Source organism: Pan troglodytes, chromosome 15 (assembly GCF_028858775.2).
Source record: "Pan troglodytes isolate AG18354 chromosome 15, NHGRI_mPanTro3-v2.0_pri, whole genome shotgun sequence".
In the NCBI taxonomy this organism is placed as follows: domain Eukaryota; kingdom Metazoa; phylum Chordata; class Mammalia; order Primates; family Hominidae; genus Pan; species Pan troglodytes.
In genome coordinates, this window is record NC_072413.2 from 79,622,291 (window position 1) to 79,648,823 (window position 26,533).

The 26,533-nt window shown below is 41.1% G+C and overlaps 1 protein-coding gene and 1 pseudogene across 5 annotated transcripts in view; both read left to right on the forward strand.

Annotated features, from left to right (window-relative positions):
* The window catches only part of LOC129136995 (uncharacterized), a 566,655-nt gene that overhangs the window by 133,546 nt on the left and 406,576 nt on the right, over window positions 1-26,533 (forward strand). The window lies entirely within an intron of this gene.
* Window positions 15,295-16,603, forward strand: LOC467526 (elongation factor 1-alpha 1-like; annotated as a pseudogene).

Below are 26,533 nucleotides of genomic sequence, written 5' to 3' on the forward strand. Positions count from 1 at the left end.
AAAAGGCATCATAGCATCCTCCAAAGTTGATGTATATGAAAAGTGGCCCTGTGACTAGGAGAGACCATTGTGTGTGACTAGTGGCATGCAGGAGTGGCCAGTGGTCTGGCCCTACCCTTTGAGAATGTATAAGGGTGTCTGTGTAGGAAATTACCTGAGGGCTAAATGTTATTAGATGGTCTCTTACAAGCTGCCAAACTTGCTAGTATTTGTTTGTAAAAAATGGTTGAAATGTCATTTCAGAGTTAAATCCTCCCCTGAAGTTTTGTCTTTGTTTCTGAGCGACATCCATTGTTTAAGTTGACTTCTTCAGGCCATCTTTGTTCCTAAAGGAAGTTGTACACCAAGTTCTACTCTATCCTAATGGACTCCACTTTTCCTGAGGTGAGAGAGGTACATTTTCCCAAAGAAACAGACCTAAACAGTAAGCAATAATAACAATAGGAATTGCACACAAAGAGCTGCTTCTGGCAAATACTTAACAGCTGGAGAAGTTGAGGACCTCTAACCTTATCCAATCATTATCTTCCAGAAATGCCTCACACAGGGAAAGTATGAAAATGCAGAGAAAATCAGTTATACATACACATACAAAACAAACCCACAATTAAGAAAAAATAATAGCTCTCAACACCAAGCAGCTTTTTGTTGTAGATACAAATTTGTTGTAGATACCAATTTTTGCCTGGAGTCTTTCTTCATTATGAAAAACCAATATAATACTTTATAGGAAAACAAAACACTTTTCTTAACCTTTAGCAGGTGCATAATTAGGAATATAATATGAAAGATGGCCCCTTGCATGGTTCACAGAGGTCTTGTCCTTGAAGACTTAGGAGGGCTTGGAATTACAACAGGCAAATTCAAAGACGCTAATTAGAAATGCAGCAACTGCTTTTACAGACATGCTGAGAACATCTAAGCTTTCCAGAAATTATTCAAGCTAGAGGGAGTGAGTCCATTTTGTCTGATTCCTAAAGGTTTCTAATTTGAGGAAGAAAAGAACAATGGTGAGGCAACCAATGTGTTATGTCTAGAATGAAACTTGTGCATGGCCGCAGCAAGAAGAGTATTTTCTGGTTTTCTGCTGCTGGTAGCATTTCTCAAGGCATCTGGAGATTACTTTTAAAGTTGCCTGCTAGTCATTTGCCCTTTATTTCTGGTACTTCTCTCTGTTATTTTCAGTACTATTCTTTGAGCTAACAACCTGGTTAAGTTTCATAATTACTTATGAATGTAAAAAGTCATAGTTGTATATGTAGGAAAATATTTATGCATATAGGTTCTTTAAGTAACCTGTATTTTTTTTCCTATGAATTCCCAGTGCCTAGCACAGACTCTGGCATATAATAGGAACTGGATACATATTTGCCAAATGAATGCATGAATTTCTCAATTCAACTTGATATAGTTTACCACAATAGTTATTTTTAAAGAAATCACTTGAGATTTTGGTTTCTAGTTTCTCACCTTCACTGCTACACTCTTGGTGCTATTTGGAAGCTCTCTTTTAGTGCTTTTCGTCCCTGGGAAAGAAAAGGTGTGTTTAGAATCTCCACCTTGTTAGTACAACCACCGTGAAGATGTCTGGAGGTTTCTCAAAAAACTAAAAGTAGAGCTGCCGTATGATTCAGCAATCCCTCTGCTGGGTATATCCCAAAGAAAGGAAATCAGTGTATCAAAGACATATCTGCACTCCCACATTTGTTGCAGCATTGTTCACAATAGCTAAGATTTGGAAGCAACCTAAGTGTCCATCAACAGGTGAATGAATAAAGAAAATTTGGTTTATATACACAATGGAGTACTATTCAGCCATAAAAATTAATGAGATCCTGGCATTTGCAACAACATGGATGGAACTGGAGATCGTTATGTTAAGTGAAGTAAGCCAGACACAGAAAGACAGATGTCACATGTTCTGACTTATTTGTGGGATCTAAAAATCAAACAATTTAACTCATGGAGATAGCAGAATGGTTACCAGAGGCTTGGAAGGGTAGTGGGATGCTGCGGGGAGGTGGGAATGGTTAATGGGCATGAAAAATAGTTAGAAAGAATAAATAAGACATACTATTTTATAGCACAACCAGTTGACTGCAGTCAATAATAACTCAATTGTACATTTAAAAATAACTAAGAGAGTGTTTCTCTTTCTGCAAATGGGAATGAGGATAGAATCTATCATAGAATTATTGTAAAGATTAAATAAATACTTTAACTTGTCCAGTGGCAAGTGCTTGATACATGTTAGCAATTTAATAATAATAGCTATTATTATTATAAATCAGATTCTTGAGGACAGGGACAGTCTCATGTTTCATATTAGATAGTGCAATGTTCAATCAATATTTGTTGCATTAGTTTTATCTTACAAAGCAGTGAGAGGTTTCAACACAGAGCACAAAATAACTCTGGGGTTGGTATTTCTCCATAGCATCATCAAAACAAGCTGCCTTGGCTGATAGAAGACCAAAGTCTTTGATTCAAGAGGCTTAACCTTTGCATTCTTTTCTCATAGCCTCCAGTTCAAGCGCTCAGCTTTCTACCTCCCATTGTTTCCCAGAGGATGAGTTGGTTTAGGCTGATTGCTGGCTCCTGATCTTTGGAGAAAGACTCCTTATAGATCTCTGCACTTATGAAGCAACTTTATAGAGCCCTTGCTGAGCTGAGGAAGAGTTGTACAAACGGGAACGAATTGAAGCCAGTGTTTCTGGGCTTATTGCTAGGGCCTGGAAATTGATAATAAACAAGAGGGATCCAAGGGTGTCACGTAGGAACTGGTCATTAGAACCCATATATTCTCTCCTAAATGGTTTTAAGCACAGTTGCGCATTTAAAAGAAACAGAATACCCCTTTCAAAATAGCCTTTCTAGGTGCTATATTAATATGAATGTGAATGGCAATTTTGCAAACTGGGCCCCAAATTTTCATAGTCTAGGTTTAAGAAGGGATTCTCCCTTTCTGGCCTGTAATATATTTCATGTTGGTTAAAATCCAGTGTCCTTATCAAGAAACTCTACGTAAGATGCAATCAAGACTATTGACAGGCACGTTTTCCAGTAAGATGAGCATATTTTGGAAGGTCCAGGCAATGAGAAATGGGACCAGAGATGTAGGGAGGAATCTGATGTGAGCATTGCATGTCGAATCTAGGGATGGGACTTTATCTTTTGGGCAGTGGGGAACTACTAGCAGTTTTTAATCTGTGGATTAGCATACTCTTACTTGTGTTTGAGAAAGGTCACTTGACCTGCAACTGTGTGTGTGTGTGTGTGTGTGTGTGTGTGTGTGATAGTAGACAGGTTGGAGGTTAGTTGAAAGACTAATTCCAAGTGAAAGATGGTGAGAGCTAATGAAGGCAGCAGAGGTGGAGATAGAGAGGGCTGATAGGTATTAAGGAGGTAGAGCTTAGTGACTGGTATGATTTATTCTTGGCGGTTGGATGTACTTTGTGGAAGGAGGCTCAGACTGAGTGGAGGATGTTGGATTCCTTGAGTTTCCTTCTTTGAGATAAGAAATGCAGGTGGGACCGGGTGCAGTGGCTCATGCCTGTAATCCCAGCATTTTGGGAGGCTGAGGCAGGCGGATCACCTAAGGTCGGGAGTTTGAGACCAGCCTGACCAACATGGTGAAACCCCGTCTCTACTAAAAATACAAAATTGGCCGGGCGTGGTGGCACATGCCTGTAATCCCAGTTAGTTGGGAGGCTGAGGCAGGAGGATCACTTGAACCCGGGAGGCAGAGGTTGTGGTGAGCTGAGATTGCGCCGCTGCACTCCAGTCTGGGCAACAAGAGCAAAACTCCGTCTCAAAAAACAAAAACAAAAACAAAAAGAAATGCAGGTGGATGAGGCAGTTTCATGATTTCAATGATCTACAAATTGATGACGCCAAAATCTGTACTTCCAGTCCCTACCTTCTTCCTGTGTTCTAGATCCACACACCTAGCTCTTTAATGGATCACTTCACCAGTTCACAGGTGCTTGAACCCATGTCCCCAAACCAATGTGGTTATTTTTGCTTTCTGAGTCCCCTCCTCAACCTTCATTCCCTCAGTGAATGACACCACCGCCTACCTTGTTATTGCTCATGCCAGAATTTGGGGAATTATTCTTAAATCATCTCCTTGTGTCACTCACCTCTAGTTATCCCAAATTCTGTCAGTTTAACATCTTTAATATCTATTTAGTCTGTCCATTATTTTCCACCTTCATGTACAAGAAAAGGAGGTAGAAGTAAGGTGCTGAGCTACCAAGACAGGGTCCTGTAATAGAGTGTAAGATTTCAGAGATGCAGCAATTCTAATTGATTAAAATTACTTCTATGTAGTGGCTGGAAATTATCAGATAAGGTCTGATCTAGAGAGATCACAGCATTGAAAAAAATGAGGTGCACACCTCTTTCCTATACATAGGAGAATTATCCACCTTATAAATCCTTAACAGTTGAAAATGGCAGATACTCAACTTTTAAGCTGTACTTGCAGTTAAAAGGTGCATGGAACCCAGCTGCCATCAACTAGATGTAGCCACTGTAGGCTTTGAATTTGGAGTCACAGTAGCAGAAATAGTATATAGTGCTGCAAGACTGTGGGCCTTACACAGAAGTGACAGTGTTCACTGTGGTGTTAGTGGTTGCAGTAAGATTACGCTTCTGGTGCAGAAGTGGCAGCAGTACAAACAGCAGTGTCTTGATGGCCCTTATTTGACTAGCTCTGTAGTGTGCTTTTGGGCATTGGTGCTAGCTGATTAGACTTGAGCCCTTCCAATTAGTCAGAAGATGTGGCAGGCATTTTTGCAGCTCCAATAACAGAAAACATCATTAGTAGTGGCTTAAGCCATTAGGATTTTAAAATAAGTTTGGTGTTAATAGCTACTGACATTTTTTTAAGCTTTTTTTTTTTCTTTTTTTGAGACAGGGTCTCACTCTGTTGCCCAGGCTGAAGTGCAGTAGTGCAATCTAGGCTCACTGCAACCTTTGCCTCTCAGGCCCAAGTGATCCTCCTGCTTCAGCCCCCAAAGTAGCTAGGGCTACAGGCACGTGCCACCATACCTGGCTAGTTTTTGTATTTTTTGTAGAGATGGGGTCTCACCATGTTGACCAGGCTGGTAGCAAACTCCTGGGCTCAAGCAATCTGCCTGCCTCAGCCTCCCAAATTGTGCTACTGACATTTTGTCAATAGGTTGACAGTGTCAAGGTTCTCTTTCAGCCTCTTGGCCTTTCCCTTAGGCTGCTGTCTTTGTCAAGACAAGGATCAGAAGAGGGGACAGGTTAGCACCAGTTGTGTATTTCATTTTAATCAGAGGAGCCAAAGGTTCCTGAAACTCCAGCAGACTTAGGCGTACATGTTATTGGCCAGAGCTGAGTAATATGGTCAACTAGCTGCATGGAAATGTGAGAAATGAGTATTTAACGAGCATTTGGAGCATCCAACCTCTATGATACAACTGGAGATGAACAAGTTGAGAAAAGGAAAGCTAATCTACAATGTCTGCCACTTAAAATAACCTTTTTAAAAAGATATTGTGGATATTGCTTCAATCAACCAGAATCAGTCTGCTGTTTCCCACAAAGAATCCTGTATGATAAAATAAGGCTTGACAACTAGTAAGATCAAATATGAAAGGAGACAGGAATTAATGATGATTCTAAAAGCAAAGAATTAGAGAATGGTGCCTCTATTGATTGAAATAAGAAAAACATTTACTAAGGGGTGAATGATGTCTAGGCTTACTCTGTTTACTCCTTTACCTGCTTTTAAAATGAGAAGTATGTTGCCACAGCTGAATCTCTAATTGGTAAAATATGTGGCAAAGATTTTTTGAATTGGAAAAGCTCACTTTACCTGTTTCAGGTGCCACAGTCACCTCTTCTACATTTGGCTGGCTTCTCCTGGTACATTTAAAGGTAATTTTGAATTTTCAGTGTTATCATGGTTGCTTTGAGAATGAGACTCCAGCTTGTCTTTGCATAGGGCTTGTTACATAAGTGGTAGAATTAATTGTTCATTAAGGCAGTAATCGAGGTTGATTAAATAGTGATTTAGTGAATCAGTTACAATATAAGTTCATAAAAGTGCAGCCCTTAGTTATTGATTTTCTTTTTGTTACTTTTTCTTTGGGGCAAAATTTATTGAAAATTGACAGTAAGAAAACCCTCTCAGAGTCAACTAACAGTACCAGGGTCCTCCCACCACCACGGACTGCTTGCTACTTCAGTGCCTTTGAATGTTCACTGCCTGTACTTGGCTAACTTTTGCTCTTCCTTTAAGACAGCCCACTTTAAAAATTATGAATATTGCTTCTTTTGGCAGAGTCAGTCACTATTGCTTTCCCCAAGGAACCCTCTGTGATAATCCAAGGCTTGGCACCTCATAAGAACATGAGTTGATTTCACCTTCTCCAGAAAGCCCGTCCCTAAATTTAGATACCCCTTCTTTTAGAGGGGAAGGCCCCTTGCTTTATTTATCTCTTTATTCCATGTACCTGAGACAGGTCCTCAATGAATGCTTGTTGAATATAAAAATGGGTCAATACTGGAGAGCTTACAAGTAATTGGATATTGTCTTGATCAATAGGGGGATGAGAGTGTCATACTAAAGAAAGACAGAGAGAGAGAGAGAGAGAGAGAGGGAGAGAGGGAGAGAGATCCAAGCCATTCCTAGTGTATGAGAAGGCCAGAGATTAAGAGAAGGGTGAGACAAAAGTATAGGTGATGTCTACGTAAAGCTCATATTACCTTGGATATTAGAATATTGGAATCTTTACTTGGCTGTTATGTTAGAGTTTTTCACTTGCCTACAGCTATAAAACTTCATTTGCTTTTTTGTCACCTGCCTTAATTTTTCAAATCCCCAGAGGTCTTACTCCCTGATATCGTATGGCTATGTTACCACCCAGATCTCATCTTGAATTGTAGTTCCCATAATCCCCACATGTTGCGGGAGAGACCCAGTGGGAGGTAATTAAATCTGGTGGCAGTTAACCCCATGCTGCTGTTCTTGTGATAGTGAGTGAGTTCTTGTGAGATCTGATGGTTTTATAAGGGACAGTTCTCCCTTTGCTTGGCACATCTCCTTCCTGCTGCTATGTGAAGAAGGACGTGTTTGCTTCCCCTTCTGCCATGATTGTAACTTTCCTAAGGCCTCCCCAGACATGTGGAACTGTGAGTCAATTAAACCTCTTCCCTTGGTAACTTACCCAGTTTCAGATATGCCTTCATATCTGTGTGAAAATGGACTAATACACTCCCCCAGCATGACAGAGTCTCCCAAACCATGGCTCCAATCTCTCATACCCTCCTTGGAGAAGCCCATGCCTTCTCATCTCTCTAACTCTATGCAACTTTAGCAGCTTTGGATGGAAGCTATGATGATGGCATCTCTCTGCCCTCTCTAATCTTCTAGATTGGCAGGCAAAGGAAGTAGCTGGATCTATTCCATATCCCTTACTTTTCTATGTCTCTTCAGAACCAAAAAGACTGTCTAGTAATTTAGAGCCCCAGATCTGGCTTACCATTAAGCTGGTTTATCCAGTATACTCACGCACTTTGGAACTTAGAGAGGCATGGTCATTTGCCCTTATAGCTCAGTAAAATATATTCCAAGAAATCTCATTCTTTCAGGTTCCTGAAATAATTCGTGCTTAGTTTCCCTTTCTGCTACCCCTTCCCTCCCAACTTAATCTATAGTTAATTGCCTTTTTCATGTCAGCTGGCATAAGGACAGAAATGTTTCAGCTTTCTTAAGAGATCTTTTCCTAGCTTGATCCAGCTGCCTTTGTTTGTGGCTCTATTTTGATGCTTGATATGATTGTTCATACTGTGATTTTTAAATCTGAATAATTCTCTTGTGTTTTTAGGAGTAAAGTGCTATTTGGACATCTTACAAATAAATAGACTCAGGTTTCCTCTTCCTATCAGAAGAAAGAAGAACAGGCTCCTCCCTCCCCATGTTCCTGTAATGTTTTTTGTATAGTGGAAGTCAACAACTCACTTCTTCTACCTGCTGTCCATGTCCTTGTTTAGTGACAGCCATTGGCTAGTGATTTTTGGCTGAACCAGAGGCACCCCCCAACCCCAATGAGAAAATTAAGGTCAAACTCAATCTTCTAATTTTAGAAACAAAATCAACTGGCTTTTACATTTCAAAGGCCGTTATGCCATTTATTTCAAAAGTGATGTGTTATTTGTACTTGGCTTAAACTGGGCCAACCTACTGGAGTATTTTGTGATAATCGGCTACCAGAGGCTCCAGAATCGCTGCAGGATCTTGTTAAAATGGCTGCCTGCTCCTCCTTGGAGAATTGAGAAAGTACAAAAAGAAATCATTGTGGTTAGAAAAATCTTTTTCTGCTTTATTATTCAAAAAGCACTGCTGTTAGCTTCTTCTGTGAGAGTGTTTCCCAGGGATAGTCTTAATTATTGATGGCTAAATTCTCATTACTTAATGGAATTTGAACTTCAAGGGGAAACAAGAGGGAACTTTTCTTGCTAATTGGTGACACACATTGTCTCCTCTACATCCGTAGAAGAAGATAATGGCTTGGCAGAAAATAGCGATCAGAGACTGAGGAAAGACGCAAGGGAAAGGTGAGACAGGAGAGAGAGGTATGCATTGACTTCTCATCTGGAACCCTACAAGATGTTTTCTGGTTCTAATTAGAACTTAACACTACTCATCTCTCCCATGTATGAGTATGTAATAGGGAGGAAAATCATTGTGAATAAAACATTGTTGTTCTTCCATAGAGATGCTTCTGTTACAGGAGAAGTCCTTGGTGAACTTGAATATGAAAAGGTGGCCTAGAGGGCAGAACTCTGACTCGTTCTTCATCATATATTAAGGAGATTTTAGAGTTGGGAGGGCTGTAGGGATCTCGGGGAAATAATGTGTAAAGTTGGAAGGAAAACAGTACCACTCCTTAGGATGACCCAGGCTGTATAATATCTTTCAAGAACAAGGATCTCTAATGCTTAATTTGAACTTGTGTATATTATTGTGATATATACCCCTTTCCCCGGAGAATTCTTTAAGTCAGCTTTTTTTGTTTGTTTGTTTGTGTATTTTTTTTTTTTTTTTTTTTGAGACAGGGTCTCACTCTGTTGCCCAGACTGGAGCATAGTGGCACTATCTTGGCTCACTGCAGGCTCCGCCTCCTGGTTTCAAGCAATTCTCCTGCCTCAGTCTCTAGAGTATCTGGGATTACAGGCTCGAGCCACCACACCAGGCTAATTGGTTTTTTAAAATATTTTTAATAGAGATGGAGTTTCACCATGTTGGCCAGGCTGGTCTCAAACTCTTGGCCTCAAGTGATCTACCTGCCTTGGCCTCTCAAACTGCTGCGATTACAGGCATGGGCCACCATGCCTGGCCTAAATCAGCTTTTGCTGAAACAATATTGCACAATAAACAACCCCAATCTTAGTAGCTTCCAACAGCAAACATTTATTTATTTTGTTTCAGTCTGTGGGATTAACTGCAGTTAACTGTGCTCCCAGCTGCAGGTCAAATTTAGGTCTGTTCCTATGGCTTTCATTTTTTGGCCCAGGCTGAAGGAGCAGTAGCTCCCTGAGGCAAGCTCTTCTCTAGGAGGGCTGGAGCAGAAGTAGCCAAGCCAGACTGGGCAAGCACTTTTAAAGCCTCTGCTCAGAGGTGGCTTACATCATGTCTGCGTCCATTCCATTGGGCAAAGCCAGTCACATGGCCAAGCTCAGCATCAAAGTGGGAGGGAGCGGAAGTCTATTCCTTCCTCAGAGGAGGGGAGGAGGGAAGAGTGAACATTTAAGAACAGTATTTGCTAAATAATGCCACCCACATCCTCTAACCTTCAGGAAATCTGGGGAAGTTCACTGGCATGCATGCACATGCACTGCCTTGAATTAGGATTTTTATTTTATTTGTTTATTTACTAATAGAATAAGGGAAAGTATGAGTTGCAAATCAGGTTGCCACAGAGTGAATTCAGATGACACAACACTGAGCTCATTAAGTAGGAATCCGAAGCCAGGTGACCTTGAAAATCCTCTATTTGCAGAAACTGTGTGTGTGTGTTTTGCACAGTTAACCCTTCAAAATCCACAGACTGAGCATTCAGACCAATCCTTTTTCTTTTTTAAGGACTGAGAGACCATAGTTTACATCTGGACTACGTGTAAGCTTTGAGACCAGTAAAATTATTCTCTCTGGTTCTGCTTGTTGAAAACCAATTCACGTTCTCAAGTCTATCTCATTTTATACTGCCATTTCTTTTCCCCAAATAAAAATCACCTGATTGGCTCTCCGAGACTCACTCAAGCCCTTGGATGAGTCAATTTCCTATCCAGCCTTTTACTGTCACCTCTGTTTTCACTAAGATATCTGGCAAAGAAAAGGGAGAGACTTCTTTTGCCAAAGGCTGTGAACCATTGAATTTGAGAGTTCAGCTCCTGTTTTTTTCTTACTTTTTGCTACAGGCTCAATTAGGGGACTCAAAAACCAAAAGAAAAGCAAAACCCCAAGGCTCATTGTTTGTCTCAGTTTTGCACCAGCTTTCTGCTACCTCCTGAGCCCAGATCTTTTCAAATCTTTTTTAAATTTGAAGATTTGCAGTCTGTTACTTTTTAATAAGTGCACCATCCACACAGTCATTTTTAGACAACTCACCCACCCCAACCATTTCTTTTCCCCGAACAGAAGCTTATTTTCGGTTTGATTTCTTTTTTACTTTTTGCAGAAGAATCCTTTGCCTGAACTAATAAAGAAGAAAAAGAAAGTGCCAGTACTCTTTTGCTTCACAATAGGCAGGAATGAGGAGGAGGCAAAGTATATCTTTGAAGGAAGGAAAAGATGAGGTTAAAGGAAATGGATGGATCCATTGAATTTGATGACGTCCACCCCACACGACCTCCCTGCCTGGCTCAGCTTTGCATGGCCTTGTTATTGTTTTTATATTCCCTTTTCACAGCAACTTTTCCAGAGAAAAGAGACTGGACAAAGGGATTATTTCAGTAATTTTCCTCATTGTTCCCTTGGCTCCCATGGCCATCTTTTCCAAGACTGATTGTTTACTGCTAGCTAGAGTGGGCTCCTCTCTTTTCTGCTGTTATTATTTCAAAAGACAGTTGTGTGTTGAAGAAAAATATCATACCAGGTTCTTGTCCTTTAGAATTGAATTAACTAGCTGAGAAAATGACTATCAGCAACCAGTTAGCTTTTAAGTTGGAGAGTTCCTCGTCCATAAGAACATAGAATTTTAGAGCCACAAGGTATTTAGAGATTGTCATTTCCAACCACCTTACTTTATAGATGGAGTTCCAAAGAAACTGAAGGCTTTCCCAAGGTCACACCACTAGTTATTGGTAGTACTGGGACTGGAGCCCAGCCGTCCTAATTCTATTCTTCCCATACACCTAATTTAATTCCAGAATCTAGATTATACTTAAAGGCACAGACATATTAATCTTTAACTTCTAAAGTGGCAGACTGAGTTTTAACAGAGAGAATGCTGAAATTCTCAGTAGAGATAATAAGGGGGGTCTTTGGGGAAAGAATAAAACTGTACAAGAATAAAACAGTTTCCCAGCTTCTTGCTTTTGGTAGAAATATATCTAACAAGAGAGTTCCAAGCATGCAAATGTAAAGAAAAGAGTTTGATTGTCAAAGCTAACCTGAAAAATTTTCTCCTGCATCATTCTGGGAGACTCCAGAACAAAGAAACACAATGTCATTAACAAAGGAAGGAGGGATTTGAAAGGGCTCAGTGCTTTTACACTTAAAACATATCCTTTTTTTCTTCCAGGTTATAAACATGGTTTTGGTGATGGAAATTTCTTACAAAGCAACACAGTCTCTTTGCCCTATTCCTGTAACAATAACACTGAATTTAAATAACTCTAATCTTCAAATAGGCTAGAGTATCTTGCAGATATCTTTGAGTTGTTTGATCACTTTCTCTTTGCCAGTTTCCCCTGCATCACTCAGCTCTGCATGGCCTTTTAATTTTTTCCCATATTTCTTTATCACTGCAGCCTTTTCTTACAGCAAGAGAAGACTGGGAAAAGCAATTTCAATCATTTCCCTCACCACTCCCTTGGAAAGTAGAGGGTAGAGGGTGGAAAACAGCTGTTGTGAATAAGGGTGGTGGGGCAGGAGTGAGGAGTTGTGGAAATATTGATTATTTGAGTCTTAATTTATTTCCTAAAGGGAGAAGTCTTGAGCCTCCAAAATTGAGGAAGTTATTTAAAGTTGAGTGTTCAAATTGGTAGAAGGGAAGGAGGTAATAGGCACAGATAAGTCTGCATATTTTAGGTGTTGTTGCAAAAACATGTGCCCCCTTTTGCTGTTTTCCCCAGGACCTGGAGCATACAGTCCCCGAGTATAGAGCTTTCCTGGAGGTCCCCTCCTTGCGTCACCAGTCTTGTCCCCTTCCCTTTACCTTTCCTTCCTCCCTCTTTGTGTTTCTCTCTTGGTTTTTGCTTTCTTTCCTTCTTTCATTGAATCACCTTTCTTTTATGTCTAAGATTGTTGGGCGTGTGTTTTTGGGTTTATAGGCCTCTTTTATTTTATTTAAAATAGTATTTAATTTAAAAATCCATAATCATAACAACAGTGTAAATACCAGCTGCCTTTTATTGACCATATTTCTAAGGGCTTTCTGTATATTTAATCACCACCACAGAACTACTGATCACTGCTCTTTCCTCCATTTGACAGATGAGGAAATGAAAGTTAGAGAGTTGAATAACTTATTTACAGGTTTTTGTTTTGTTTTGTTTTTGAGACAGAGTCTTGCTGTGTCACCCAGGCTGAAGTACAGTGGTGCGATCTTAGCTCACTGTAACTCCTGCCTCCTGGGCTCAAGTGATTCTCCTGCTTCAGCCTCCCGAGTAGCTGGGACTACAGGTGCCCACCACCACACTCAGCTAATTTTTATATTTTTGGTAGAGACATAGTTCCACTATGTTGGCCAGGCTGGTCTTGAACTCCTTACCTTAAGTGATCCACCTGCCTTGGCCTCCCAAAGTGCTGGGATTACAAGTGTGAGCCACTGTGCCTGGCCATTAGTTATGTTATTTCTGTTGAAGAGGCAGTAATTGGAAGAGCTGAGATCTGAACACATGCTTTTCCAGTTGGAAAGCCTGTTTTCTAGATGTTACTATGCTATCAATAACCATCTCCTTCCTCCCCTTCCTCCACCCGCACCATCTCCAAAATCCCTGGAACTTAAATCTTTGCCCTCTATGTGATTTCTACACGTGGCATCAAAGTTTCTGGCCAAAAAGCATGCTGTGTGATTGTATTCACCTTTGACAATCAAGGTGGAGCTGCACTTGTGTTTGTGTATTAAGGATGAACAGAGCAAAAGAAGAGATACCTTGGTTAATTAGAGTGTCAGATTCTGGAAGGTTTCTTAGAGAAAAACAAGAGAGACACAAATTCATTCAATTTATTCCACAGATAGTTATTGTCATTGAGTCTGTAGCTTTCAGAAAAGAAAGGACTCCACTTGAAAAGAAAACCACTCAAACAGTCTTCCTCATTCCTACTTCCAGGTGCTCATTAAGGAAGTTTTGTTTCAAAATACTTTGATTTTAAAATGGAGTGTCAAGGGGTCCTGGATCAACAGCTCTGACAGGAGCTCAGTCTTCTATTTATTTTCAGAAAAGGAATAAAACACATTAGGCTAAGGAATTAAATCTCTGTCCCACCCCCACCTTCTCTCCCCTCTTTTCCTTTCTCCCTGCCCTGGACCCTCCATCTGAATGTCTTTGTCCTGGCTATGCAGAGAGCATGAGAAAGACTTGAAAGCAGCGTGGTCAAGTGTTGTGTTCAGCACAAGCTCTGCTTGGTTGGCAAAGCGCTTCTTTTCTCCTTGTCAATATTTCTGTAAGTGAAGAGACAGGCACATGAAAAGAGAAACACACCTCTCCTGCTTCCTCAGTGACTGTTTTCTGTACCTATGGCAGTTGCTGTGATACTATCTAGGGATCTCCCCAGCATGCCACAGTCCTGTGTTTGAACCTCAAATCCCTGGAAATCTCACCCCCAGTGCAGCAGGAGTTTGCTTGATCAGTCCTGAAGTGCTTTGGAAGCAGAGGTCATGATGGCTGTTGGCAGTGGTTGACATATATGAAAGAGAATAAAGATGAAACCCATCAAGTTTAATTTTATTCTAGACTTTAGATGGAATTCCACTACTGAATTCCAGAGGGTAGAAGGCCAGGGCTAGCTCCCATGCCTGCTGGCCTTTGTAGAAGAATGTTAATTTGAATAGCAATGTGAAAATGACTGCTGTGTTATTTGCCTAGCTTTAGGTAGAATATAATTGATGATAATAAACAATACTTGAGTGCCTTCTCTGTATTAGGTTTTACAAATATTATTTCCTTAAATCTTTACAACAAATCCACGAGATGGGTAGGTCATCTTTTACCCATTTTTATGTATAAAGAAACTGAGGGCCGGATGTGGTGGCTCATGCCTGTAATCCCAGCACTTTGGCAGGCGAGAATTATACCACTGAACCACCAATTTAATCTCAGCAATTTGGGAGGCCAAGGTGGGCAGATTGCCTGAGGTCAAGAGTTCGAGACCAGCCTGGCCAACATGGTGAAACCCTATCTCTACTAAAAATACAAAAATTAGCTGGGCATGGTGGCAGACACCTGTAATCTCAGCTACATGGGAGACTGAGGTGAGAGAATCACTTGAACCTGGGAGGTGGAGGTTGCAGTGAGCTGAGATCCCACCATTGCACTGCAGCTTGGGTGACAGAGTGAGACTCCATCAAAAAACAAAAACAAAAACAAAACAAAACAAGAAAACAACAACAGAAAAAAAACAAACCGAGGCTCAGGGTTTTTGGAATATTTCCCCAAAGACATTTAGCAAGGACTGGGACTCAGAAGCCCAGGAATGCTCTTTCAATTTGATGCACTGTATATATTATATGTATCAAAGTATTTTCTGTCTTCTAGGAAGGACTATATCCTGTGGAATGGAATATATGTGGGCAGAAGTAGGAAATGGCCAAGAGCTCAACATTATACTATTCAGATAGTCAGCCCTAGAGTCCTAAGAGGAAACTAGAGTAAATGATGCTTTGCAAGAAGTCATAAAGTCTCTGAAAGAAAAATACTTATGGTATTCACAGGTGATAGTGACTTGGGAGATAGATATTTGAAAGTTACAAGGATAAGAGATTCAGAATTTGTTAAGTGGACTAGAACATAGAAATGGGATGCACCTTCAATATCAGTAGCCAAGAGAAGGCTGGAAAGCATCCATTACAATAAAGTTTGGGTGTTTTCACAATGGATTTGCTGCTAGAACACAAGTGTCATGAAAAACATGGCCTAAAAGCCAAAAGGGGAAAAGAGAAGACTCCAACCAACATTGATGTCATTGGACACTTAGGTTCAGGCAAGTCCACCACTACTGGCCATCTGATCTACAGATGTGGTGGTATGGTGGTATCGGCAAAAGAATCATCAAAAGATTTGAGGAGGAGGCTGCTGAGAGGGAAAAAGCTCTTTCAAATATGGCTGGGTCTTGGATAAACTAAAAGCTGAGCCTGAGTCTGATGTCATCATTGATATCTCCCTATGGAAATTTGAAACCAGCAAGTGCTATGTGACTATCATTAATGCCCCCAGGACACAGAGACTTTATCAAAAACATGGTTACAGGCATATCTTAGGCTGGCTGTGCTGTCCTGATTGTTGCTGCTGGCATTGGTGAATTTGAAGCCGGCATCTCTAAGAATGGGCAGATCCAGGAGCATGCTCTCCTGGCTTACACACTAGGTGTGAAACAAATCCTTGGTGTTAGCAAAATAGATTCCACTGAGCCACTCTACAGTCAGAAGAGATACAAGGAAATAGTTAAGGAAATCAGTACTTTCCTTAAGAAAATTGGCTACAACCTTGACACAGTAGCATTTGTGTCCATTTCTGGTTGGAATGGTGGCAGCATGCTGAAGCCAAGTGCTCACAGGCCTTGGTTCAAGGGATGGAAAGTCACCCGTAAAGATGGCAATGCCAGTGGGACCACACTGCCTGAAGCTCTGGACTGCGTCCTATCACTAACTTGTCCAACTGTCAGGCCCTTGCGTCTGCCACTCCAGGATGTCTACAGACTTGGTGGTACTGATACTATCTTTGTGGGCAGAGTTGGTGGTACTGATACTATCTTTGTGGGCCGAGCAAAGCCTGGGTTTCTCAAACCCGGCATGGTGGTCACCTTTGCTCCAGTCAACATTGCAACTAAAGATGTGTTGAAATGTACCATGAAGCTTTGAGTGAAGCTCTTCCTGGGGACAATGTAAGCTTCAATGTCAAAAAGGTGCCTGTCAAAGATGTTCATTGTGGCAACACTGCTGGTAACAGCAAAAATGACCCACCAATGGAAGAAGCTGGCTTCACTGCCCAGGTAACTGTCCTGAACCATCCAGGCCAAATCAGTGTTGGTTATGCCCCTGTAATGGATTAACACACAACTCACATTGCTTGCAACTTTGTTGAACTGAAGGAAAAGATGGATCACCATTTTGGTAAGGAGCTGGAAGATGACCCTAAATTCTTGAAGTCTGGTGATGCTGCCATTTTTGGTATAGTTCCTGGCAAGCCTATGTGTGTTGAGAGCTTCTCTCACAATACTCCTCTGGGTTGTTTTGTTGTTTGTGATATAAGATAGACAGTTGCTATGGATGTCATCAAAGCAGGGGACAAGAAGCCTGCTGGAGCTGGCAAGGTCACCAAGCCTGCCCAGAAAGCTCGGAAGGTTAAATGAATATTATCCCTAATACCTGCCATGCCAGTCTTCACCCTTTATGTCTGACGTTGCATTTTTTTTTTTGAATTTTTGCATTCAGACCTTGGCAATGACCTTGAGCGGTAGGATATAAATAACTCCCACATGCTTAGCGTTCCAATAATGGAACACTAGGCATAAATGGGTTTTAATCAGTGGTGGAAGAACAGTCTCATAATTATTTGTTTCAATTGACCATTTAAGGTTAATAAAGGCTGGTTAATGATAACAGTGCATTGTAAAAAATTCACAAGGAAAGGAGAATGTTTTGTGGATTTGTGTGTGTGTGTGTGTGTGGCAGTTTTATTAGTTTTTAAAATCAGTACTTTTTAATGGAAAAAACTTGACCAAGAATCTATCACAGAATTTTGAGACCCATTAAAACAAAACTTAATGAGGAAAAATAAAGTTTGGGAGATAAAGGAATACGAAGAAAATTTCAAGAGCCTAAATTGCTTCTGTGGATCAATCCTGGGGTCACAGAGTTGAGGACTGAATTTCTGATGCCTATAATCCCAGCACTTTGGGAGGCTGAGACAGGCAGATTGCTTGAGGCCAAGAGTTGAAGACCAGCCTGGCCAACATGGCGAAACCCCGTCTCTACTAAAAATACAAAAATTAGCCAGACATGGTGGCATGCATCTGTAATCTCAGGTACTCAGGAGGCTGAGGTAGGAGAATTGCTTGAACCGGGGAGGTGGAGGTTGCAGTGAGCTGAGATCGCGCCACTGCCCTCCAGCGTGGGTGACAAAGTGAGACTCCGTCTCAAAAAAAAAAAAAAAAAGTGAATGCACTTTTAGCCTCCTTGAGTCTCGGCTGTCTGGTGTATCAGGTCCAAAACATAGTGATCTAAGCCCATCAATCCGAGGCCTGTGTTCAGGTGTGGGTGTCATACTTTATGAGGAACATACACATATGGAAACAAATTCAGAGAAAGGTGACTGTGGTGGTGGAGAACAGGAAATCATGCCTGGGTTCTTCAGGCAGCTTTCACGTCCAGGTAACAGAAAACTCAACTCAAAGGATGAGTAATGACAAGATGGTTGGTTTTCTTAAAATATTAGGAATTCTCACCAGATATATTCCAACTTCTCTAAGTAATTTATCATGGATTCAACTATCCATCAATTTTTCCAAGTTATTTCTTTTAAAAAATTAATAAGTTTAAAAATATTAAAGGCAGTATTCATGGTATTGAGAAAAAGTCAAACAATGTAGATGGGTATAGGTGAAAAGTAAAAAAATCTCCTTTTTCATCCCCCCTTTTTCCTGGGCCCACCTCTCAGATGTAACCCTCTTTTTTTTTTTGAGACAGAGTCTCGCTCTGTTGCCCAGGCTAGAGTGCAGTGGCACGATCTCGGCTCACTGCCAGCTCCACCTCCCAGGTTCACGCCATTCTCTTGCTTCAGCCTCCCGGGTAGCTGGGACTACAGGCACCTGCCGCCACCACGCCTGGCTAATTTTTTTTTTTTTTTTGTATGTTTAGTAGAGACGGGGTTTCACCGTGTTAGCCAGGATGGTCTCGATCTCCTGACCTCGTGATCCACCCGCCTTGGCCTCCCAAAGTGCTGGGATTACAGGCTTGAGCCACCGTGCCGGGCCAGATGTAACCATCTTTAATAGTTTTTTGTATTCATGCCAGCATTGTTTCATGAGTATGTTAGCACATTATGTATGATTTTTTCCTTTTATCAGTTTCAGACCAATGAGTTCTTCTGCTAACATTCTCTAACCACGACAGATGTGGGATTTTTTCATATTATAATGAAGTTATTTTTCTAAACAGATTCTATGTATTTCAGTATATCGCAGTTTTTATTCTTTTTGATGCTTAGACTGAATTTGCTTCTGAGTGCTATTGGTAAAGCTTCAGTAATCTTTTATAGCTTTCTTACTTTCTAGTACAACAAGGTTTTCTAGGCTTTCATGTACATTCTCTGTCCTCTGCCTGAAATCGACTATTTTTTGAAGAGCCCTGTTCCTTTCTTGGGAAATAGAATTTAGAAATTGCTATTAAGGCATTAGAAGTGGTGACTGGTCATTATTTTTTTTAGATTATTTTAATGGAAGGAGCTAAAAAACATATTTTTAAAAAGAAAAGTAAGTACTGTATTTCCAATTGAAATGTAATGTTACAGGGTTTTACCTTTTTGAATATAATATTTTATGATTTCACGTTTGCTAAAAGTCAATGTAGTTAGGTTACGTCCTAACTACATTGACTTATTGCGTGATCAATCGGCTGTGTGTGTGTTGTGCATATGTGAATTTTACACACATAATAGTATCACAATTATCTAAAGAATATTATTACTATCGATATGATAGTGGAAAAATTTAAGAATTTCTTTGCAGTTATTTTTTACGATATATCACATTAGGCAGATAGGCTCAAATTATTGCGTTTTTTTTTTTTTTTTTTTTTTTTTTTTTTTAGATGGAATCTCGCTCTGTCGCCCAGGCTGGAGTGCAGTGGCGCGATCTCGGCTCACTGCAAGCTCCACCTCCCGAGTTCACGCCATTCTCCTGCCTCAGACTCCCAAGTAGCTGGGACTACAGGCGCCTGCCACCACGACCGGCTAATTTTGGGGTTTCACCATGTTAGCCAGGATGGTCTCAATCTCCTGACCTCGTGATCCACCTGCCTTGGCCTCCCAAAGTGCTGGGATTACAGGTGTGAGCCACCGTGCCCAGCCAAATTGTTGTGTTTTAAAGTCATTTGAAATAATTATTCTTTGCATGGTACACAGTTTCTTTTGTTTCAGTTTTGCTTTTGATTTTAAGGGGCTTTCATTTCTGTTTAATTTTGTTTTAAACTTATGATAAATAGTTACAGGCTTCAAAGTCACATTTTCAAAACAAAGTATATTCAGTATATTTTGTCCCTGTCTTCTCACCCTGTTCTTTCTCTTGTATAGTCTTATAAACTTTTGGTTTATGTTTCCGTTTAAAATTTATGAGCAGGCGGGTCGCAGTGGCTAATGCCTGTAATCCCAGCACTTTGGGAGGCCAAGGTGGGCTGATCACCTGAGGTGGGGAGTTGGAGACCAGCCTGACCAACATGGAGAAACCCTGTCTCTACAAAATTAGCCAGTTGTGGTGGCGCATGCCTATAATCCCAGCTACTTGGGAGGCTGAGGCAGGAGAATCTCTTGAACCTGGGAGGCAGAGGTTGCGGTGAGCTGAGATCATGCCTTTGCACTCCAGCCTGGGCAACAAGAGCGAAACTCTGTCTCAAAAGTAAATAGATAAATAAATAAGTATAAATGAATAAATAAAATTTATGAGCAAATACGTATATGTTTATATTATTTCCCACCTTCTTAGATTAAAAGGTAGCATGCCCTTCACACTATTCTGCAACTTCCATTTTTCTCTTAACATATCTAGGAGATGGCTACATAGCTGAACATAGAGATTTCTTCATTTCTTATTGCAGTTACAGAGTACTCCATTTGTGGATGTATTTTACGTTATTAAACCAGTCCTTATTAATGACAATTAAGTTGTTTCCAGCCTTTTTGTATTAAAAATAATTGTCTTGCGCAAAAATTATTTAATAATTTTGCCACTGGATATTTGGGATAGATCTTTGGAAATGGAATTGCTGGTTCAAAACATCTATCACTAAGAACATCTTTGTGAAGGGGAAACTGAATTTAATATACATTTAGTGTGAGTTTAGGATGATCTATTTATGTAGTTTGCCATCATTTTGTGCATGAATTACTGCTAGCTGTCTCATAGTTGGAATGCCTTCCAGGAATATTTCTCCTCATTCACTGTGCCAGATGACCTGCATCAGGATGCCGAGTTTTAGGATCCAACATAGAACCCTCACTAGGCCATTGCAACAAGGACATCAACAATAAATTAGTTAATAAGTGCCATAAGTTCAAAGTATGTATGACTAGTCACCGTACAGAAATTACTAATCAGGAGTTGTGAGGTTGAAATAAACTTTTCTAAACTATCCATCATGAAAATATAAATTTTGATCAACCAGGTTAAGGGGAAGAATTATTTTTTTTCTCTTTCGGAAGAACTGTTTCTCTTTTTACAAAATCATTGTCATGTAAAAAAGCATTGTAGCCAAAAATATATAGGAAAAAATATTACAGATGTGTGTCAGTCTAAATACTATGCATTTTTCTGGACTTTGTGATGTTTGATAACTTTGTCAGCTTTTTAAATTTTGTAACTTTTTTACTTTTTTTCATTTTAAATAAGCATTTTCACTTGTAACTTTATAGTCACAATTTTGTGTTCTTTTTTTAAAAATACAGTTACCCAAACTGCATTGGTTTCAGGCCACATATAGCTGTGCTATGCCTTTGCTTGTTGGAGTGATAGATCCTGTGGCTTTCAATAATGGAGCAGGCAATTACAGGCTGAGTTCTAGTGGGAAGTGCACTCTTCTCTTAGGAGGCTCTGCAAGTCATGGCAATGGGTTAGTATATGTAATTCTCTGCAGGAATACCCCTTTCCTGCAGAGGAGTTCACACCAGCACATCTAGTAGTAAATACTTAAGCAAAATAATACAACCTACATAGTTGCTGTCTTGTTTGCTCCTACATAGAAATTCCCTTGCCCTTTCCCAAAGCAGATTTCTCCAAAGTTCCATTCAATCTTGATGTTGGCCCAAAGATTAGTATTTTGTGATCACACTTTATTAGTTCCAGATGTGATTCTTGAGTGGGAAAAGAATGAATAAAAACACTAAACGATAAGCCAACAAAACTACCCAAAACTAGTACCATTGTGTCCAAAATTGGTGGGTTCTTGGTCTCACTGACTTCAAGAATGAAGCTGCGGACCCTCGCGGTGAGTGTTACAGTTCTTAAAGATGGTGTGTCCGGAGTTTGTTCCTTCTGATGTTTGGACGTGTTCAGAGTTTCTTCCTTCTGGTGGGTTCGTGGTCTTGCTGGCTTCAGGAGTGAAGCTGCAGACCTTCGCTGTGAGTGTTACAGCTCTTAAGGCAGCATCTCTGGAGTTGTTCGTTCCTCCCGTCCGGAGTTGTCAATTCCTCCCGCTGGGTTCATGGTCTTGCTGGCCTCAAGAGTGAAGCTGCAGACCTTCGTGGTGAGTGTTACAGCTCATAAAGGCGGTGCAGACCCAAAGAGTAGGCAGCAGCAAGATTTATTGCAAAGACCGAAAGAACAAAGCTTCCACAGTGTGGAAGGGGACCCAAGCTGGTTGTTGCTGCTGGCTGGGGCAGCCTGCTTCTATTCCCTTATCTGACCCCACCTGCATCCTGCTGATTGGCCCATTTTACAGTGAGCTGATTGGTCTGTTTTACAGAGAGCTGATTGGTCCATTTTTACAGGGTGCTGACTGGTGCGTGTTTACAATCCCTGAGCTAGACACAGATTGCTGATTGGTGTATTTACAATCCTCTAGCTAGACCTAAAAGTTCTCCAAGTCCCCACTAGATTAACTAGACACGGAGCCCTGATTGGTGTGTTTACAAACCTTGAGCTGGACACAGGGTGCTGATTGGGGTGCATTTACAAACCTTGGGCTAGACACAGAGTGCTGATTGGTGTATTTACAATGCTTTAGCTAGACATAAAAGTTCTCCAAGTCCCCACCAGATTAGCTAGATATAGAGTGCTGACTGGTGTATCCATGAACCCTGAGCAAGACACAGAGTGCTGATTGATGCATATACAATCCTCCAGCCAGACATAAAAGTTCTCCAAGTCCCCACCTGACTCAGGAGCCCAGCTGGCTTCGCCTAGTGGATCCCGCACCAGGGCCGCGGGTGGAGCTGCCGCCAGCCCTGCGCCATGTGCCTGCACTCCTCAGCCCTTGGGCAGTTGATGGGACCAGGTGCCACGGAGCAAGGGGCAGCGCCCGTTGGGGAGGCTCAGGCTGCATGGGAGCCCACCATGGTGGGGGGCTTGGGCATGGCGGGCCGCAGGTCCCGAGCCCTGCCCTGTGGGGAGGCGGCTGAGGCCTGGTGAGAATTCGAGTGTGGCGCGGGCGGGCTGGCAGTGCTGGGGGACCTGGTGCCCCCTCTGCAGCTGCTGGCCCGGGTGCTAAGCCCCTCACTGCCCGGGGCCGGCAATGCCAGCCGGCTGCTCAGAGTGCGGGGCCCGCAGAGCCTGCCCCCACTTGGAACTCGTGCTGGCCTGTGAGTGCCGTGCGCAGCCCAGTTTCCCACCTGCGCTTCTCCCTCCACACCTCCCCACAAGCCAAGGGAGCCAGCTCCGGCCTCGACTGGCCCAGAGAGGGGTTCCCACAGTGCAGAGGCAGGCTGAAGGGCTCCTCAAGCGTGGCCGGAGCGGACGCCGAGGCCAAGGAGGCGCTGAGAGCGAGTGAGGGCTGCTAACACGTTGTCACCTCTCACTATCACAAAAATATGATTAAATTTTTTTAATTAAAATAAGTTAAATTTTAATTTTAATTTTTGTAGATTCACAGGGTATATGTGCAATTTTGTGCTGGGTCTGTCTCGTGGACCCTGGCCGGCTTACAGATGAAAGGAGTACTCAGACACAGGTATGCAGTGTAAGAGCAGCTAGGGGACTGGTGGGCTCTAGTGGCCAAAGTGCAGCAGCCCTGAGAAGCTGGAGCTGCTTGCCTTTATTCAGTGTGGGCACAATGCCAAAAGCCTGGAGCAAACACAATCTGTGGGTAATTAACATTTATTGTTCCTCTTTCAGGGAACCTCATGAACCCTGGATGATAAAACGTTAGCTCCTGGTCAACATAAGTAAACAAACCTGTTTAAGATAAATTCCCCTACACTCCCTTGTATCTACTCCTTGTTCTCTGCCTCAGGGCTAGAGAACAGCTGCCTTCATCTATTCTCTCCCAGAGCTATGCAGAGCCTTCTGACCTTTCGGAAGACCTACTCCTTTTCCTATAGTTTCTCCCACCACTCTGACCAATCTCCTACAGTTTTGTTTGATGATATATCGCATAGTGATGAAGTCTGGGCTTTTAGTGCACCCTTCCTTGAAGAGTGAACATTTTATGCAGTAAGTAATTTTTCAACTGTCATTCCCTCCCACCCTGCCCTCTTGTGGAGTTCCCAGTGTCTATTAGTCCTCTGTTTATGTCCATGTTTACCCACTGCTTAGCTCCCACTTATAAGTGAAAACATGCAGTATTTGATTTTCTGTTTCTGAGTCATGTCACTTAGGATAATGGCCTCCAGCTCTATCCATGTTGCTACAAAATACATGATTTCATTCTTTTTTTTAGTGGCTGTTATCTGTGATATATGTGCCATTTTTTTTTTTTTTTTATCCAATCCACTGCTGATAGGCACTTAGGTTGATTCCATGACTTTGCTATTGTGAATAGTGCTGCAATAAACATACAAGGCAGGTGTCTTTTTGCTAGAATAATTTATATTCCTTTGGGTAGATAACCAGTAGTGTGATTGCTGCGTCAAATGGTAGTTCTAGTTTCAGTTCTTTGAGAAACCTCCATACTGCTTTCCCTAGAGGTTGTAAACGTAAATTACATTCCCACCAGCAGTGTGTAAGTGTTCCATTTTCTCTGCATTCTTGCCAACATCTGTTGTTTTCTGACTCAAAAAGATGATTTGCCTGTTTGCCTCCACCTCTCCCCAGCATATTTTGATGGAAGAGTGACAAGGTAACATCAATAAATACTCTCATTTGGAAAGAGAAAAAAATGGATGGCACATAGCAGTCACCAGTTCCTACCAATTTTTAAATATTGCTGAAGAAACATGTTGAGGATGCTTACCATGGGGTAGGAAGCGTTCCTTATGTCTTCTCTCTTTTTCCCTTTGATCAATATTTCCAGACATTTATCAATTTTATTGAATTTTCAAAGCAGCAGCTTTTGAATTTATTATTTTTTTCTACTTTCTGTCCACTTCTATTGCATTGACTTCTATTATCTTTATTATTTCCTTACTTTGCGTACTTTGGATTTAATTTGCTTTTCTAGTTTCCTGTGGTTACCATTTGGATCATGTTTTAGATTATGTATCTTTTCTAATATAAGTATCTCAGACCCTAAGTTTTCCTCTAAGAACTGTTTTAGCTGCATCTTTCAAATTTTGATGTATTTTTATTTTCATTTGGTTCTAAATAGGTAATGCAATTTCCCTTGTGATTTCTTCTTTCACTCTTGGGTTATTTAGAAGTACATTGCTTAAGTTCCAAATATTTGGAAATTTTCCAGATATCTTGTTATTGAATTTGGTTCCATTCTATTGGAGCCAGAGAACCTTCTCTATATGATTTTAATCTTGTAATTTATTTGAGACCTGTTTTATGGCCCAATTAGAGTCTCTTATGATGACTGTCTCATATGAATTTGAAACAAAAGTCTACATTGCTATTTTGGGGTTGTGTTTCTATAAATGGCAATTAGGTTAAGTTTTTGCATAGTATTCTATATAACCGTGTGTGTGTGTATGTGTTTGTGTGTGTGTGTGTCTGCCTGTGTGTGTGTGCCTATGTATGTGTGTGGTTTTGGTTTTTTTTTTCTTCTTCTTTCATCAATCTCAGAGAGCAGAGCATTGTCCAGTATAATCATTTGTCTCTATCTCTTTTCAATTCTGTAAAGTTTTTTTTCCATATATTTAAAAACTCTGTTATTTGGTGAATATGCATTTAGGATTCTTATGTTTTCTTTCCATTATCATGAAATGCCATTCTTTAAATCTATATATTGTTTGTTCTAGAGTCTGTTTTGTCTGATATTAATATGGCCATACCAGCTTTTATTGAGTACTTGCATGGTATATCTTTTCATATGCTTACCTTTAAACTATCTATATCTGTATATTTAAAGTGAATTTCTTATATATAGTAAAAAATTGGATCTTGATTTTCTTAGACTTTTTATCAATATGGTCTGGCTTAAATCTAATATCTTGCTGTTTGTATTCTATTTGTCCCATTGTTCTCTGTTCCCTTTGACCTCTTTTCTGGTTGTGGGAGCTCAGAAAACAATAGCCCCAAATGAAGCCCAAAGAAGCAGCTTCAGAAGTGAAAGTTTTTCTCTGACCTTCCTTTACTCTTCTATCTCTGGCCTCTCATTTTCCTTAAAGGCTAATGTCATAGAAACTAGAATCCCTGTTCCCCAAGGCATGTCATAGAAACCAAACCCCTTTTTCCAAAGACAGCTGTACAACCTAAAAATATTACCCTATAACTTTCTCCCTGCCTTTCTATGTAAAAACTGGCCATAAAGGAATTATCTGACCTACCTTGTTTGAGTGTAGGTCATAAGAGCCCCCATTCCAGAGAGGGTCCTACCACATGCTGCACAGAGAGGCCAAGAAGAATCTGAACAGACGGGCCTTGCTGGGTTTCCCCACTGTTTGTCAGCATTAAGACATTCCATCATAAGCCGAGCATGGTGGCCCACGCCTGTAATCCCAACACTTTGGGAAGCCGAGGTGGGCGGATCACCTGAGGTTGGGAGTTCGAGACCTGACCAATATGGAGAAACCCTGTCTCTACTAAAAAATACAAAAATTAGCTGGGCGTGGTGGTGCATGCCTGTAATCCCAGCTACTCGGGAGGCTGAGGCAGGAGAATCACTTGAACCCAGGAAGCAGAGGTTGTGGTGAGCCGAGATTGTGCCATTGCACTCCAGCCTGGGCAATAAGAGTGAAACTCCATCTCAAAAAAAAAAAAAAAAAAGACACCATTTTTGTCCACTCATATTTCTACATGGCTGTCCATACTTTGTTGACCATAAGCATAAAAATGGATATTTATTTCCCCTGTATCTTTCGGTCT